This window comes from Scardinius erythrophthalmus, assembly GCF_964197995.2.
Source record: "Scardinius erythrophthalmus genome assembly, chromosome: 2".
NCBI classification, from domain to species: domain Eukaryota; kingdom Metazoa; phylum Chordata; class Actinopteri; order Cypriniformes; family Leuciscidae; genus Scardinius; species Scardinius erythrophthalmus.
In genome coordinates this window covers 46,203,313-46,219,825 of record NC_138222.1, presented here as the reverse complement: position 1 = coordinate 46,219,825, position 16,513 = coordinate 46,203,313, and the positions used below count along the sequence as shown (strand labels likewise).

General features: G+C 37.3%; 1 protein-coding gene across 5 annotated transcripts in view; it reads left to right on the top strand.

Annotated features, from left to right (window-relative positions):
- Positions 1-16,513, top strand: part of plekha7b (pleckstrin homology domain containing, family A member 7b) — a 111,165-nt gene that overhangs the window by 25,344 nt on the left and 69,308 nt on the right. The window contains exon 1 of one of the 5 annotated variants that reach the window (XM_081359925.1): positions 16,018-16,138. The exons of the other annotated variants lie outside the window; for them this stretch is intronic. The gene's annotated coding sequence lies outside the window, so the exon portion shown is untranslated. Of the gene's footprint in view, positions 1-16,017; positions 16,139-16,513 lie in introns of those variants that run through there. 5 annotated transcript variants of the gene reach the window in all.

The window sequence follows — 16,513 nt, the reverse complement described above, 5'->3', positions numbered from 1 at the left end:
TTTCCCTTCCTGCCTCCCACCTCTCTATCCTTTCCCTTTTCTCTTTTTCCTCCTCTTGCATCTCTATCATCCCAATCTGCTGAAGTCGTTTCCATTTCACAAATGCGTAATAAGTAGAGACCCTTGCGTCATTTGACCGTGACAAACGTGAAAGGGTACAAGGTGCAGCAGAGGTGAAACGGTCTTGTGTTTGTGTATTTGGATGTGCATGCTAGCTGTTTGTGCACCATCCCCATCCCCCCCCGTGTCTCTCGGTGAGTGGGAGAGCCCGGGAGCGGGAAGGCCGTTTAAATGAAACTCGTGAGCTGGGCAGTGCTTGTCTGCAGCAGTAACGGCAGCTGTGCTCCGCTCAGAGGAGTGTTTCCCGTAAGCTAGCAAATCTGCGGCAAGCATGTGGAACCGGGCGAGTTATTCTGAGCACATCTCTCAAACCGGGCAGCCCTACTGCAGTGTGCCGCACAGGTGTGTATCTGCTCTGTTTCTCCTGCTTCAGAAACACAGATCTGCAGATCTAGACCTGTGTCAGTTATACTGACTTATGCATGATGCATTTATATGTACAAGTTGACGACTGTCCCGTCATAGAGGAAGGTGTTAGGATGGATCTTGTTTGATACTGTTAAGCTTTTGATTCACTGCTGATGTTGACTCAAGGATTTCTTTTAAGAATGCAGCCTGTGTTTATTAATGCTTGCTGTAGCTGTGTGCTCCCTGCTTTTATCTGCTTTGAAATATGTTATCCTCAAGTGAAATATTCAAGGGTCATTTGCAGAACGATCTGTGTCGGATCTGTTCAGGCTTCTAGTTTAGAAATACTCTTGGGATATGCAGGCAGATCTAGATTGGAGTTGAGCTGGTTTCTTGTTTGGGAGCTTTTCACACACATCTCTCATATGATATCACACACACACACACACACACACACACACACACACACACACACACACACACACACACACACACACACACACACACACACACACACATAGGACAGAAACAGATTTCTGAATTATCGTCTTAAAAGCATAGGCCTTTTATTTAATGTTGCAAACATCTAAACTGCCATTTTTACTTTAAAGCTACCTCAATAACTAATATTGTCAGTGGGATTGCAGAAATAGTTAGTTTTCAATAAGGTTTCCTGAACACTCTACTACCATTGGCTGACCAAACTGATTGCCCTACTCATAAACTCACAGCATTGGCTGAGCACAATATTTTAATCGCTTTATAGTCGAATTTTCATTCATTTTTTGTATATTTTGATATGATAGAAAGTATTTAACTTAATATGAATATTTTCTTATAAAAAACCTGTTGTATAATGTTTTATCATCTCATGAATAATTGTATAGCAGTTATGCATTATATAACTTGTTATAGCTTTTAAGAGGATGATGATTTACAACAAACAATCATGGTTTGTTGTAAATCTATTTAATTAACATAGTATGTGTTAATTATATTGTAAATCAATACAATTAACATGTTAATAATATAATATGTTTAATGTTTAGCCATGAACCGGTTATTTTCTTAATATTAATAGTAGATGTTAATTGTACTTAAATTAACAATGAGTTATAATTCCCAAAGTTGTTGTGTATTATTATGTCTCATATTGACATCTTAGTACAGTACATTGATTTACTTTTACCTGCTCAATGTTTTGATGCTGCAATGGTCTTGGTGTCAGAGGGGATTATGAAAAAACAATATCCATCCATCTATTTATCATTCCCCCCTCTGGCTGCCCTTCCTGTTACCTCCACTGTGAAACCCTGTGACAGCTCTGGCTTAGACTGCATGTCATCTTCCAGCCATCATCTGTGCTACAGCCACTGGGTCTTAATGTGGACCTTGGAAGGAGCTGCAGAGACTATTTTTATTGGGGGATGTTCAGCAAATCAGTTATGGGTTCTTTGGTTGAGACAGAGAAACCTGGATCTGACATTCCTACAATAGAATCATAAAACCTCATTTGTTTGTTTCAAGTGATTTAACACTGGAATCTGGAGTTCCAGGAAATTGTCCAAAATACCACTCTGTCTTTGCTTAGGTCCTGGGAGGGAATTGTTTGTGAACAAAGGCCCTGAGTAGTATGTAGCTGGAGATGACATGCCATTCCGCTTTGAAATTCTCAATAGTCGACTGTCCTAGTATCATTACACGCATACATCAGTTGCTTTGGCTTTATGCAGTCAGTGCCATCTAGTATTTTGCTTTACTTCATAGTGCATTACTCGCAGTAAACTACTTGGAAATTGTGTGATTAAGTGCTATTATCCTCATTAGACTTTTTATACTGTATGCTTTGGACATAAAAGCCAACCACTAGGCTATATTAGCAAGCACAGTTGTAACATAAAAGCCAACCACTATATTAGCTAGCACAGCTGTAACAGAGACAGGGGTGTGCCAACTGCAACAAAAAAGGCAAACCCAAAGATGTTTTGAACAGTAGCAGCACCACTGCTCTGAATGGCGTGATGATGAACTCAAGGGTTCAGAGTGTTTATTCCAAGAAGTGCAAAAATTAAGGTTTCCCAATGGTGTGCAAATGGTATTTACAGTGGCAGTCCTAAAGTATATGCAATAAATAAATAAAAAGGCAAAAGTTCATTTGTATATAACTTTTGAACAATGCCAATAAATTAACCCAGAACACAGCAGCAACTATACTCCAAACTTTCAAACAACTTGAGAGGCCATCTTAAAAAGGCAGAGCCCCTCCTACTTGGACTAAACCATTTAGAAATTAAAAGTAATAAAGAAATTTAAGAAAGACAAAGAAATGTGATTTAACAAAGATGTAACCTGTTATCATAATACAAAAATCTATAAACATTTGGAACAAAACATACTCAATTATTAATGTTTAACAAACAGATCACAAATCTTCCCCTCATACATGAGAACAAAGAACTGTGCCTTCTATTGGCTCGAATGAAATCTTTAAAATGGTGTAGCATTTACTGTGTCTGTTTGGGATGGGGAAAGTGTTCAAGTACGCAAGTATAACTATTTATAATATGTCATTTGCTATGGAAACAATAAACATTTAACATGATTACTGGTCTTGTTTTACTTCTAAATACATACAACACTTTAAAGGTTAAACTGAGTAAGACAGGAGACAGGAACAAAAATAAACAATACACATGATCAGTGACACAAACATATCTGTGTTAACTGCATGGTGTTCAAATTTGCGCTTAACAGATATTGTGGCTGAATCCGAAATCACCTCCCATACCCTCAAATAGGGCATTATTTGAGGGGACATTCATTTGTAGTGGTGTCCGAAACCATTGTGGACGTTGCATGCACTCATTCAATCCCACAGTGCACCGCAATAACAAGTCTACAGCCGATGTACGCTCAACGGCTGTCTGAATTCGCTCACTTGTTTTCATTCACTTCTTCAAGTGAACTGTATTCGTATAACGTAGGGAATAGTGATTGAGGGTTTAGGGGGTGATTTTGGATTCAGGCTGTTTGTTATGATGTTACAAGGAGAAGTGTATGTATGCAAGTATGTTCACAGTCTAGTGACAAAATAAGAGTCCTTTTCACAGAGCCTCACTGTGACAACACTGTTATATACTGTGTATACAAATGAATTTTCTCTGTTTCAGGAGTTTGTCACACATTCATGCCAGTTCACCACGTCTGCCCCTCCGTACGTTTACAGCTTCACTTGTTAAAGTAATAATCTCTTAATGTCACGCTGGCTTACCCTGTAGTTATTATCTTCTCCATACACCTGAATTCTATTTGCTCTCTTGACTAATGGAGCACAGGTTGAGTTAACAGTGCGTGCTTTAGGTTCATCTGGGAAGGAGAACATGTCTTCCCCACTGCAGTCTAAACTGAGAATAAAGAGAGATGTGAAGATGTGTCGAGAGAGAGAGAGAGAGAGAGAGAGAGAGAGAGAGAGAGAGAGAGAGAGAGAGAGAGAGAGAGAGAGAGAGAGAGAGAGAGAGAGAGAGAGAGAGAGAGAGAGAGAGAGAGAGAGAGAGAGAGAGAGAGAGAGAGAGAGAGAGAGAGAGAGAGAGAGAGAGAGAGAGAGAGAGAGAGAGAGAGAGAGAGAGAGAGAGAGAGAGAGAGAGAGAGAGAGATTTTGTTGTAAACTAGTAATATTTGTAATAAGTATAATTTTATATATATATATATATATATATATATATATATATATATAACTCTTCATATATATATATATATATATATAACTCTTCATATATATATATATATATATATATATATAACTCTTCATATATATATATATATATATATATATATATATATATAACTCTTCATATATATATATATATATACAGTGCTATGCATAAGTTTAGACACCCATACTAAAGTTGAATAAAAAGAGGAATAAAAAATCATCTTTTGGAAACTGAACTTAATGCCTTAATTAAAAAAAATAGGAAAAATCCAACCTTTAAGGACACTAATTTTCTTTGTGAATGAATAATGTATCGTAAATAAATAAATATTCTTCCTTAAAATACAGGGTGCATAAGTTTGGACACCCCTATGTTAAATTCCCATAGAGACAGGCAGATTTTTATTTTTAAAGGCCAGTTACTTCATGGATCCAGGATACTATGCATCCTGATAAAGTTCCCTTGGCCTCTGGAATTAAAATAGCCCCACATCATCACTTAGCCTTCACCATACCTAGAGATTGGCATGGTTTTATTTCAGTTAGCCTAATAGCTAGTTTGATTTGCATTGAGATATGATCTTATGGAAAGTACTCCATGCCAATCTCTAGGTATGGTGAAGGCTATGTGATGATGTGGGGCTATTTTAATATATATTTTTATATATATATATATATATATATATATATATATATATATATATATATATATATATATATATATATATATATATATATATATATATATATATATATATATATATATATATATATATGCAAACTTAAAATATTTGCATGTGTGTATATATAGATGCAAGTGTGTGATATGCAAACAGTGTGTCTTTTTTAAACAGAAAGTGGGGTTGCCTTTAGTCGGAAAAATGCTTAAGTATAGGATAATACGTCATAATTCAATTTTTGTAGTTGATATTTTGTGTAAAAGATTGCTTAATGTAAATGCTCTTGATATTCACTGAAAGTTTTATGACAAAGTATGGATCAGCTGTTAATAGCTTTTGGAAGATATTCTAATCTGTTTAGTGGGCACAGTTATCAGCCATCGCAGAACGACCAAATATTTATCGTCCTGACCAGATTTTGGTGTATCCGATTCAGTGGTGTGATTTATGTGTGTGCATTTGGTTTTTATATAAATAATATATTTTTTTTTAAATGCCACAGTAGACATTTGCATGATTCTGTTATCAGAGACTGTTATGTATTCATCAATGCTTGTTGTAACTAGCCATCAGACCCTGCTCAGCCCAAACATTCGACTCGCTGACCTTTCTACAGTGTCCCTGTCCTTATCTGATCAGTGCTTTTTTTAGGCAGCGTATTGTATGTACGGGCAGGGTGTTCACAAGGCTAATGCATATATATGCTTTAAAACCAGACTAGCAGTCCTATAACTGGATTGGTGCGAATGGCACTCAGTGTGTTATGTCTGTGTGAGCATATTGACCGTGAGGTGACAGAAGGACGAAGGCCGACTGCTGGAACCAAATAGGATTGTGCAAGTTTCATTGCTTATAGAGCCCATTAGCACTGGTTTCCCCACCTTTTTTGTCTCTCTCACTCTTTATCTCTCTTTTCTACTGTTGTGATGGAAAAAAGTGACTGATTATTCATAATATCTTCATTTAAATCTTTATGGAAAACAGCCCTGAAATACCACAATGTTCTCGAACCATCTCTTAGTTGTGGTGTCGGACACATGGTCATTGTTTTTCAGTAATGCTGCATGACTGTTTCTACAGTTGGTTACGCATCATATACTAGGTGTAGTTTTATTGTGAAGTAAAACCAGAGTTGCCTGTTTATGACTAAAGTGAAAACAGTTTTATTTACATTGGTAGTAAGGCTGCACGATTTGAGAAAAATGTGATACATTTAGATATTTTAAATGTATTTATAAAATATAAATATTTATTTTATATATATATATATATAACACGTGATTGCACAATTTACCCAAACAATTATAAGTTTATGATAATAGTAACATTATTATTAATAATAAAAATATTAAACAAAAAATGAAATATTAGTGTTGAACTAATACTATTTAATGGTAAAATACAAAATGTATACAATATAAAATAACAACAATATTTGATAATCACACTAAACCATATCAAGATTCTGATTTTAATTGGAAAAACAATTGCATATTTATAGCATTTTATTTCAGTATTAAAATATGTTTTCCTAACATTTAAACACTGTGACTCTGCTATCAGCATTGTACTGTTGGCTGAACCAATTGCATTAGTTCAGGGCTGGACTGTGTTTGTGTGACCAATGGTGGACGGGTAATTATGGAAATTCACTTCTCAGTATTTATGCAATTCTGCATTTTGTATCTAGTGGCACAGCAATTCACATTTCAACTTTTAGGGGCCGCCTCCATGGGTGGGCTCTTCCTTCCTTTCTTTTCTTTATTTTTTTGTAGTTAAGATGTAGGGTTCACAGAGAAACCTCTGGCACTCTCACTGTAATGAATAATGTGTCTGACAGCTATATCCTACTATCTGTGCCTCTTTCTTTTAAGGCCTGTTAAAAAGAGCCCGTGTCTGTTGTACAACTCACCCCTGGCCCTACACAGCAGGAGATGCCAGACTACTGCTCTGCGGTGAATGTACTGTAGGTGAACTCATGATGCCGTATGCTGAAAGGAGAAGAAGAATCCAAATTCTGTAACTAGAACCCAGACTATTTTGAAAGTTTCGGTGACTAGAAACATTAGACTGTAATATACCTTAAGAGTCCTATGGCTTCTTTGACTTAAGCTTGAGTTGGCAGTGTATTGATTTTTTTTTTAATTGACTTGTTAGTGCCAGTTCTACTTGAACCCAGTGATTATTTATATTACAGTGCAGAGAGTCCGGGGCTTTGGAGTGAGCTACATCTCCTTATGCATAATGGATTGTGTTGGCCTTTATGTGTAGAGGATATTGCTGAAGGAAAAATTTTAGTATCAACAATATAACAATGCTTTTTCTAGACTTTATTAAGATTATGAAAGTTGGAATGGCTTATGATTTCTGTGGGGATTATGGTCACCGCCCCCCATCCCCCATTTAGACCAGAGATGAAATGGATAATCCAGATGTAAACATATGTGGTCACTGGTTAGTGTTTGAATATGTTTGTGGGTCAGATTTTGCCTGGACCAGTCAACTGTCCCCAGGTTTAATAAACATTCTGAATAGTGTCTTAATGAAAATGCAGAAAGGTTTCTGTGAGCGAAGTTTAGGGATAGGATTGAGAATTTGAAATGCCACTCAGTTATTGCTAGTATAAAACATTGAGATCAATGGAAAGTCTTCACCATGATATAAAGCAAACTTTATAGTGCACCATTACACATATATCAGTTCCTTTGGTCAGTCATTATCACACCCGGGAGTTCAGGTACTGTTCAGCTGTTCAGGTACAGCACTCAGTATGGCATCCTGTAGATAAAACAATGTGCAGGTATAGAGTCATTGCTTGTTCTTTGAGACTGGAATATTTGCATTTAAAAAAACGTCCTCTCCTTCCACATTGGGGATTCTGTCTAATGGCATCAGACAGTGTCTAATGGATTGTGACATGTGCAATAATACAAGAACAATGTCTTTTTGTTACATGCAACATATAAGCATTTTATCAAGGGTTTGTTTAGCACAACTGTCCCTAGATGCAGGAAAACAAACCAAGGGTTTCCCCCCTTTTTCCACTTGATAATTGGTTGTTTAAGGCATTGTTGCTACTACTAGAAAGTCTAATGACCCGTTGCCTTGGTTAATAGGAAGTAGTAACTTGTTTTAAAAGCCACAAATTAAAGAGGTCACACTGTCTAAATGGTAAATTTTTGGCTCATCTGAAATAAAACCTTTTTTGAATAAAATACTCAACTGTTGTTACTATTGGTACCGTTTTTTTTTTTTTTTTCTGGCATGGCAGAACACTGGCTCTAATGCCACTGATGTATTCTGCCTGCTGTAAATCTGTTTTATGCACATGGAGCCTAACGTTGTGACAAGGTTGCTTACATTTGGAGGAGAACCATCAGTGATAAATGCAGCTAAGTGTTTGGCTGAACTGAAGCCATCGTCTGTCGAAGCCTCAACTGCAGAGTGTCCTGAGAATAGCACAAGCCTGAACATTTCTAATCTAAAAAGATGAGCTGAAAACTGCTCAGAGGACTTGTCGGAAGCAAAGCTCTTGTAAGATTACGAGATGTCTGAAGCTACAGAAACGCAGATAATTTAGTGCCTTCTTCTGACCTAAGGAATGACAGGAGGAATATATTCTTCCTGTGCTGCTTTAGGCATGTTTGATTTTGTCCTTGGGTTACTTTTCTTTGATTTGGCTTTGACTTCAACTTCAATTTTCCCTAGAGGTAGCCTTTGAAATAGTTGAAAATCTCCTTTAAAAAATGTCTTTTTTTTTTCTTTTTTTTTTACACATCACTGTTGCTTTCAGCGAGTTAAGAATGTTTTGTGTGTGTGTGTGTGTGTGTGTGTGTGTGTGTATATATATATATATATATATATATATATATATATATATATATATATATATATATATATATAGATATATATATATATATATGAAATATATATATGAAATATATTTTTATATATATAAAATATATTTTTGTGACCTAAAAATGGCCTTAAAAATGGAAATCTGTTTTGAATTTTGAGTTGTTGAATTTAGGGTACACCATTAGCATTCTCTGTGTGCTCTCTGGATTGGCAGTTGACAGATCTTATTAGGAAGAGTGTGGCCTGAGAGGAATGTGTATTTCCTGTATGATAGTATGATCCTGCAGAGTTTGTCCTTGCTGCAGATATTACAGGGCCGCTCTGATTTTGACTGCGTGGAGTCCACGGGAACATGTTTATGCCCAAAGAACAACTGTCACAGCAATATTTCCCTCTGCAGCACCCTGCTGACAATGTATTGTCTCATATCGTTGTCTCATTTTCCCTCTGACAGTCAGAAAGAAGGTATTGCATCTCAACTTAAATCTCAGGTTAACATTTTCTTAGGTCACTGCAGGTCAGGTCATTCCCAAGATCACAGATCCTAAGAATACTGAGGTAGTCAAATGCTCAGTGTTTTACATATCTATTTGATAACATGAAACCCACATCTAATAAGGAACTATAATGGTGGAAAAGACAAGGAAAGGCATACTTGGTTAGTGCATATTTAGTCTGGTATTACTTTTTAAATTCCAGTCACTTTAGTCCAATTAAAACAGGAGGTAGTGTAGTGCTGTGTGTATAATTTGGCTGATTGTCTCAATAATGACTTCATCCAGTGTGACTTTTCTAGGTGTTTTGTCCCACACCAATAGGTTAGGATTTCCAGACATTTTAAGAGAAACAAGTGCCTCCTTTTATATTTTGTTTGTGCCTTATTCCTGTGTGTATTCCTGATCCATGTTTATTAAGTGAATCTCATTGCTGTTGATTACCTGGCTTTCGAAAGAAAATATAATAATTAGTTTGTGCTCTCGGGCTAGTGCAAAACACGGGGCTTTAAATCTTAGTAGGAACAGTCCTATTTACAAAGAAAAAAGAACCTAACCTGTATTTAATCTGCAGAATTATAATCAGTATCAGTGTTTCTAATTTCGCTTTATGACAGCCTCATTTGGATGGCCGTGGTGATGTGGTGCCTGGAGCTGTCTAAGGCTACAGACCACATGCTTCCTTATTACTGCGACAAATCCGCGGCCCAGTCAGTTTGTCATTACTGGTTAGCTTCGTCAGATTACTGCAATCTCTCAATTCCAAACCTAAAACGGCACACCATCAAGACTGAACACCTTATTCTAGCCCAGAGAATGCAGTTGTAAAGAAGATTGCCCTTATGTTAACACCTTTATGAAATATATGTGTGTGTGTATGGTGCACTGAAAACATTTTGTGCATAGAAATGATTTTCACTCAGAAATTGCTAGTAAATTTCATAAATCTGCAAGTAACACATTGAATTAAAAAAGTACCTCACTGCTGGCAAAGTGAGCTTTCATTAAAGCTTGGCTGCCTTTGCATTAGAAAGGTGATTAAAAAATATATATATATTTTTTTTTAATTGGTGCTATCTGGCTAGAGAAAACAGAAAAACTTCAACACCCATAATGCACTGGGCATGTTGCCTTCCAAGGCCATTCACAGGCCACTATGGATACAGTTGACCATAGTCAAATAGCGCCTTTCTTTAGTAGGAAATACTTCTTAGCATACTTTTAGTCATATTGGAGTCGACTTGTATTGTTCCCGGGAGCAAGAATTCAAAGAATGAACGTTTAGAGTGAGTTACTTTTGGTTTGCAGTGAAGGATCCAGAGCGTTGTAGGCAGTGGATAAAGGCTGCAAAGAATCATAAATATGGAGAGAACATTGCGAACATTGTGTTTGTAGTCAAAGAAACTGCCGTTCCATCTGTTTCGTCAAAACTTCAGTCGCATACAGGTAAGAAAGCTGTTGCCATTTCTCCATGTTTCCATAGTGCTATTTAAAGAGAAAACAAAGTACGATACAATTTACTGTGACTAAACCTATACCTTACAATAACTGTTTTGTTAATAACCCTCTGTCGATCTGACTGTCTGTGGGCGGTATCCAAAAATGCTGAAGTCAGGTAACACAGAGAAAGAGTAAACATTGTGCATGATCATATTCTACCGATATTGTAACAATTCAAAGCGAGTAGAAAATCGGTGAAGTTACACTTTAAACATTACATTTTGAAGTAAAAGAGCTGACTTTAATAGTTTAGTATGCGCATCATGCAATAAGTAGCAAGTCATGAAAAGGGAAAGAAGCCAAACAATGTTGTGTGCATTATCAACCATGATTAATTGCGGTCCCAAAGGAAGGAACATAAACACAGTCTCAAAAACTTATGCATCTCATGTTCTGCCCTGATTCCAAAAACAAGCTTGTTATTACAATGCTTGGAACAGTTTATAATTTTGAATAGTCACCACTATAATGACATTTCAGTGGTATTCTGTTATTTGATTTATTGTAAGTTTCTTTTCTACGTATTTAGAATGTAAATGTTGACTTAACTGAATTAAGATGAAGATATCCGGATGTGCTGCTGCTCTGCTGCAGTCTCAGGGCATCTCATCTATCCTGCAGCTATTCTGCAGATGTTGAGGTACTAAACCTAGACATGGCATCTGTCAGTTTACATGTGTTGGTTGACGTGCAAACTTTATTGTTTGTGATTTCATTTGTTTTTCCCCCTGTCTGACATTTGTTCGGCTCAGAATTACTTATCAAAACCACTCATGTCCATGTCATTCTGTCTCTCCTGTCATTAGGACCCATCTTGCCATATGTGTTAGCAAAGCCCATGAAAGTAAAGTGATGCCTCTGCTAGACGTGAGCAGTCAGCTAAACTGAATCAATGTTGAGAGGCTGTGCGGAGCTGAGATGAACTTGCGAGGCATGTTGTAGGCTGTTGTTGGGGTTGCTACAGATAGAGTTTGAACCCGGCACAGGTCACTGTTCCTGTAGCAGGTTTGGGTGTGTTTCACTAATTATTTCCTTCTGATTATTTCAGGTAACAACTTATTTTTTTTCACCCCAAGCCCCCAACACAAATTGCTGTCGCTATTGATCTTCTAAGTGCCTTTGAAAGTCATTTCATTGTGACTGTCCGGGTGGCTGTAAAACAGCGATTTCTGTGATAAATTGCTGCGAAATTGTTCTTTATAAATATTTATCAGCAGGCTAATTTTGTGCCAGTGAAGTGATGGAAGTGCTGATGCTGCCACATTCTTATGGGCGCATCTTTTCCCTCAGGCCATTGTGAAGATCTCGGTATATGGACAAAGGGGGTGTGTATAATGCTTTGTTGATCAGTAGTTATTTAACTAAGACTTTTTTTGCCGACTAATGACAAGCCGTTTGATGGGCTTGTTAATATTAGGCTATTAAAAGACCCAACAGAAGTGCTGACCATAGGAAGCTCCATCTCATAAACGAGGATGTTTCAAGGCCAAGGGTTCAGCTTCTTCAACTTTTGTTTTGTTAGCTGTTCTCAAACTTTGAAGATTTTTCCAGAGTTTCGCCTCCAGGCGCTCTGGAACGCGCTTTTCTGGAGGCTTTGAAATCCAAAGGAGTTCATCTGAGCAAATGTTGTCATGGTAATGCTCTGTTAGCGAGCAAAGCACCGGATCAGATTTTCATTTTAATCAGTTTTGTCTGAAATTAAATGGGTTACATCAAAAACATGTGGGGTTAATTTTCTGCGTAATCAGAGGTTGGATATTTTATGAGTCGTGATGGGGTAGTTGTTATTGCTTTAACTGTTTGTTTGTGTAGGAAATTGACCTAATCATTTTGGTAATTACTGTATGTCTCACTTAGCATTGGTTCTCTTTTAAGTCTCTCTTTACACTCACTGCTTGCTTGACACATCATCATCAGTCCGTCATGCTGCTCGGTGGACTGGGTACTGCAGCTGAGCCTGTGAGCAACCAGGCGGAGCGAACGACATTTGTGTTTGTGTTCAACTAAACCTCCCATTCGTTGTTCCGGGACCCTTGTCCTTTTACTTCGCTCTAATTAGCTTTCTGCTGGGGTGCTCTTCAGTTTTGGGGGCTATCCTTTGAAATGTGTTGTTTAATGAACACGTTGAGCTCTCAATGTTCTTTAAAGTCTGAGGCTTGTTTGGACATGCGAGGTCTTTTATGTGCTTTATGTCCTTATATTGGAAAACTGTCCTTTGTATCAAGGAAGCTTGAGGTAGCCAGAATGGCAGGATTGCTTTTTTTGTACCACAGTGACAGCACCTTGCAAAACCTTTTTTTAGGAGGGATGCGGCCTCACTCTTGAGGGGCCGGGATCATGATGTCACTCAGCAGCAGATTAGGGGCCGTTACCAAAAGGATGGTCAGTGTATTCAGAGAGAGGTGCTCGATGCCACCAGCAGGAAAAGAGCAGTCACTGTTGCTGGTTAGACTCAGAATAGGGTCAACAATTTTGAAGAGAGAAGTTTGTTTTATCATGCGGATATATATTACGGCTGGTTTAATGTTTACATTCATGAATTTGGCACATGCCTTTATCCAAAGAAACTTACTTTTGTACTCAAGCCACATGCACTCCCTGGGAATTGAACTCATGAATTTGAATAGTTTTTACAATTGTAAAAAAATCTTTTTTTTATTTTTTTTGGTAAATGAAGTATTATACATGTTAATTACATGTTAATTTAGTGTGATTATTAAAATCTTAGCAAATATTCAAAATTCTAAATTATCTTCATTTGAACCAATTATTTGCATTTAACATTTTTATTTGATTGACAACCCTTTTATATATTTGTAACCACAGCCCTTAATGTGGAGAATAATTTTTTTTTTTTTTGAGTAATAGGACCTATCCAGAACTCTGTAAAATAGCTTTTTGAATACATTATATAAAACCTTTAAAATCATCCAGTGAAACCGGCCTGTTAAAAAAATGGATTACAATTGGACAATTTGTCTTTTGAAAAATGGCTCAGTTAAAGTAATTCACTGCAAGGCTGAGTAACCAAATCCCACAGTACTTTCCTCTCACAGTTACAGTTCCTTTCTTCCTCAGTCTCTCCTCTCAACTAAGATGTATAATGTTCATGAAGCTATAGATTATTATAGTGTTGAGTTTACTACTTTGTGAAATGCATGCTTGACGTTATGCGTTTTGTACAAAGTTGCGTAGCCTAAGTTTTTATTATTGCTGCTGACTCAGGTTTTGTTTTATTCAGTGCTCTTGTTGACCACATTTTTTTTTTAAATCAAATCCTTGTACTGTACAAGTATACATATTTATCAAAACAAACGCATTATAGTTTCACATCCAAGTGCATTTTAAAGGTCCCATTCCATGGATTATTTTATTATTTTATAATGTTTCCTGGGGTGCCCTTATAATGTTAGTATGTTTTTTAGATCAAATTCTTTTATAATTTAGAAATAAAAGGCATTTTTCCTAGCCTGATTTCATCACCTGATTTGAACGCTCTGTTTGAAGGGGCGTGTCTGCTGTGAGACTTCAATGTAAACGCCCTCTGCTGTGATTGGCTGACATGCTTGCATATGAAATATCTGGCATTACATGTGGAACTATCTGGAAAACTTTTACTATTACAGCTATTATACGTTTTTACTATTACAGCTATCGGGATTAACGAATCGTGAGAAGTTTAAGTATTTAGATCTATTTCAGTCACATAAAAGGTTGCAGTGATGAGCATTGAGCAGATGACAGTATGTTGATCGCGTGAAAAAAGATCTTATCATTGCAACGCAGTTTCTGCACTCACTAATGATTTCACCAATGCAAACATGAGGTATATAAATACAGTAAGAGCTTCGTTGTGCAGTGTAACAGCGTCATTGATTTCATAACGAGTTTTGGCAAGTGTCCAGATAAACTCGCGCTGTGTGATTGACAGCTTGGGCGATTGGAAAGGGATTGTTCTTTGATCGCTTTCTGTATATTAATCACAGTTTAAGTAAGATTATTTTCATCCTACTAAGAGAAACGATGTGAAGTTGATCGCTACTTCCATAGTAAATCACTACTTACCGCTTGCTGGAATATAGTTGAAATTGTCCCCTTCGTCAGTATGAAACGCTGAGAGAAGCCTGCTTGATATTATCCCAGGTTAGAAAAACAGTCCGTGGTGAAATGGACAGAGCAAACTAACAACTTTGAATGAAACTTTTGCAGTATCCGATTATAGATAAACATCAACCACGTCTGTTGACATTTCGGCATTAATACGCCTGTGTTCCTGTGGGCGGAGGTTAGTCAAAACACGGTTTTAATGACGTCATTAAAGAAGGAAGTAGAGGAATGTAGTCCAATCCAGCCGTTTTTTTGTAGGCGACTTCTGTTAAATAAAATATCTCGCTTGGCATTGAACTTTGAGCTTTATAATTTTACAGATATTATTTATACTCTAACAACAACATTACACACTAACTAAAGTTTGAAACATGGGATCACGAAGAACGGGACCTTTAAACCTTGTGGCCTTATGTCCATTGTTCTATTGAGCTGAATTTTTTTTGTATCTGATTCAATATTTGCTTTAGAGCTGTGCAAATAACACCTACTTTCCTGGTCTGCATACCTCATTTTTTATCTATTGTGAGCTAACCTACTAGTATTTACAGCCCACAGTCTAGCCAGTAGTTTGAAATGTTGCAAACATGCTGTTGGAGAGAATCTGATGCAGGTGCAGTGGTGTGTGCCTTGACTCAGAACAAGGTTTTGGTTAACGGAGGGGAAACGCATTTCTCTGCAGGCTGTCGTCATATATGGTAAAATTGAAAGTAAAATTACATTTTGCAGTGATGTTGTCAAATTATCAAAGTTTTCCCCTCCAATTGTTAGTCGTTTTTTTCACAGGAAACTCAAAACAATAAAAATTAAGCTGTATGCTTTTGCCAAGAAAACCTGGCAGTACAATAGAAACAAGAGATGCTTTCTGGGAGGGCAACAGGCTAGTGCGCTAAAGCCGGGTTGATTCTGTGTTATGAAGCTCAGATAGGGAAATATTTATTTTGTCACAGAAACACCTCCCAGTTGGGCTGTAGTTTGGCAAGAGACCAAGAGGGTGGGAGTTTGAGAGAGAGAGAGAAAGAGGGAGGGAAAGTTAGAGAAAAGAGGGTATATCTGATAAGCTGTGTGGCTGAGCTCGGTTCTGGTCATGAAAGAGTTTGATCTCTGAATGGCCGTCAAATACTTTGCGCTGAGTGAAACTTCTGGCAGGCTGTTCTCAGGAGAACTTGTGTAGATTGGAGAGCTTTGGCTGCTTCACTTCAGCAGGATTTCAACTTTCCCATCAGAGCTCTTCTCTCATCCTGCCACCGTTTCGGGGGACAAACCCGACTGGGGGAATGAGCCCAGGAGGAAGTAGATAATCTACTGCACTCTGGCAGGTGAGACAACTTTAGGGCAGCACATAAAGAAAGAGTTGAAAACGAGGTTGAATGAGAACATCCGGAACTTTGTGTTTAAATAGTGTTAAAAAGTGTTTGTTCCCCTAGTATAGTACAGCTGAAGTCCTGAAGTATCGGTGGGAATGCCATGGTGCTGCTGCTTGAGCTCTGATGCTAAGAGGTCTTAATTTTGATAAAGATTTACCTCTGAGCATGTTGTTCATTGAGAACTTGGTACAGCCCGTTATACTGAATATCTGCAAGGACAAAATGTAAATCTTATTGAAACAATTTAATAACTATGCAGCCTGTGTAGTGAACTTTTTAAAGCTGAGAAAATAGACTGTGCCATGAAAGCATATAGTTAAAACTTTA